Source organism: Phalaenopsis equestris, unplaced genomic scaffold (assembly GCF_001263595.1).
Source record: "Phalaenopsis equestris unplaced genomic scaffold, ASM126359v1 Scaffold000002, whole genome shotgun sequence".
Lineage (NCBI taxonomy): Eukaryota > Viridiplantae > Streptophyta > Magnoliopsida > Asparagales > Orchidaceae > Phalaenopsis > Phalaenopsis equestris.
In genome coordinates, this window is record NW_018164444.1 from 32,782,777 (window position 1) to 32,785,789 (window position 3,013).

The following is a 3,013-nucleotide window of genomic DNA, read 5'->3' on the forward strand; positions in this document are numbered from 1 at the left end:
GTGGAATCCGGGCCAGTTTTACGCTTAGATTATCTTCTTACATATATACCCCTGAATTCTTAATTATTTAAGATGTAAAATTTATTTTTTTTAAGTTTTTAAAGAAATGATTTTTTAATATATATATATATATATATATATATGTATATACCGTTTTCTTTATTTTTAAAAAGGTTTGATTCAATTTTTAAAAGTTAATGTAAAAAAGTTAAATTTAGGTGAAAGGTATGTAAATGCCCCTTTTCCTAATGCGCTTATATTTCTAATACTTAAATTTTGATATTTATATTTCTAACACACATATCACTTAATTATGTAATTATATATCTAACACCAAAATTTTTATATTTATATTTATAAAGCTTTGTTGTTATAAAATTATGTACGAGAAGACATGTTCGCTTTTAAGAAATTAATAAGAGTGATATTTTTTATTTAATATCAAAAAATTGAGTGTATACATATAAATATTTAAGTGTTAGATATATAAATAGATAAGAATTGTGTGGTTTATATGTGAATGGCCTTAATTTTAAATTATTGTTATTGTATATTTAAACAATAAATGTAATATAGTTTATGGCGTGTAAGCGGAAACTCTCAACGCTCATTAACATTTTCTTTTTTTTTAACTTGGAACATAATAAGATTAGAGAGAAAGATAGTGAATGAATGTTTCGAATGTATTAATTAATGACCGGTCAAACCTATTTAATTTTATCAATATATATTATCGATTAAAATGAAATTTGTAGTGATATTTGCTTTATTGTATTAGCTTGAAGAGAATTTTGCATGCATTCCATATAATTATTATGTATTTACTAATTAACACAAACTTTCATATTTACATTTAATGCTTTGGTGGCATAAATCTATACATTTAAAATGTGCATTTCACATTTAAAAAGTTAGCAATATGGTAATATTGTTTAGGGGCGTTTACGTACAAAACACTTGATTCCTATGTATTTATGTGTTGAATTTTGATATGTTTGGAATCATACTCATGGAATAGAGTGTGAGACAAGAGAGAGAGGAAGAGAGGGATAGACACTGTAAGAGAAGTGCACAGCAATTAATAGTAATTTGAATTGTTAATTAGTATTTTCACATGAAATGACCCTCCTATTTATAGAGAATGGTGGTTCACATGAAATGGCCCTCATACTTATAGGGGGGTGGTACAATATATAAAGTTACATTTCTACACATTCTTTAGTGTAGGCGTTATATGATATTTTAGATATTTTACAAATATAGACATTTAGTTAAACTACCTTATGGTTTGGTTGGTTGAGATCAGTTGGTCTTGACTTGGTTAAGACCAGTTTGTCTGACTGCATCCGATCGGGGTTGTCGGTTGGTCCTCGATGGCCTTCAGTTCAGTAGGACTTGACACGATCGACTTGGCTTTAATGGTCGTCTTTCTTGGTCTAGTTGTCAATTGTTGATCCCTAGATAAAGAACTCTCGTCGGCAGAGTAAGGTTAAGCTATCAAGCAGATGATGAGTCATTGTAATATGATTGGTAGCTCACTCCTTGATGAAACATCCTTCATGATGCTCTATTATGATTATGATATGGTCAGTTCTTAGCCGCATATCAAGAATCTCAAGAGCGTCCATGAGATTTATGGAGATGTTGAATTCTTAACTTGAGTCGGTTTATGGCGAGAGAAAAGTTGATGCCTCTACTTCACTATATTAGCCTTGGTCTTTAGCTCGAATGGCCTACATTTGGTTGGCCTCTTGCCCCAATTAAAGTGGTCTGCACCTATTCAAGCCAGTCTTATGGTACTTTATTAGTGACCCTTAGTATTTTGCTAGTGGGTCATTGATCTTTCGTTGGTGTACCCTTAGTTTGTCACCTGTGGGACCCTTGGTCTTCTGTTTGTGGGTCTTTCTTAATCTTATTTTTTTACTTTTGTTTATTTGACTCCTTGAAATTTGTGCAAACACCTATCTTAATGTACAACATGCATCTAATACTAAACTTAACTTTTTTTGCATTTATACCGCCTAATTTATTATATCACATAAAAAAATACCATTATTTTAACTTTTAAAAAGTGAAATATAGCTTTTCATGCATGCTTAAGGTTGTGTACATGCAAAAAATTAAAGTATGTGTGTGTGTGTGTTAAATTTATTTCATTTCACACTCATTTTCAATATTATTGTCATTTTAGAAAAGGTTGCACTGAATTTTCACCATCAACATTCATTTATTTCTTAATTGTTTCACATTATAGGCTATTATGTGATTAGCTTTTTCCATGTAACATAAATTAGTTTGTAGTTTTCTTCAATATCTGAAACTTTATTCCCTGCATCGACAACATATTTTATCTATAAAAATATATCAATTACATGGTTGACATCTTATTTATGATTTAACAATTGCAATCTATTAGTATATTTTCCAACTAGGGCTATTCATTTTGAAGGGACAACTACATCAAGGATTGAGTTTCCATTTTTGTAACCAAATCTATCCACCCCTTTCTATTGACAAGCAATAATGAATATCAATCACCCACTCAAACTTGTTATAAATGCTCTTTCATATAATAACTTTCTTTGCATATCATGAGTTACCTTCATTTTTTTCTTAAATTAACTTAATATTCCTTATATTATCATGTACTAATTAAAGAATAAAGATATATTATCACTAACTCATATTTAAAATAATGATTCTTATACTTTTGATCATGCAAGGTTCATATATTTTCATTCCAATATTTTATTGAAGGCCATTATTATAAGCAAACTTACTTAGTGAAATACAATTCTCTTAGCTTTCTCTAAAATTATAAACACAAAAATCAATAAATCATCTAGTGTATATATAATTATTGCATATTGCTCACCAGTATATGGGTGAAAGATTGTGTTAAAACTTAATATGCCCAAATTGTATTATTGTTGGATTAATTTACGACGTCGGTTCCTGTGTCGTTCGTGAGTTGACACAACCCGAAAGAAACCTATATAAGGGGGAGGGGGAG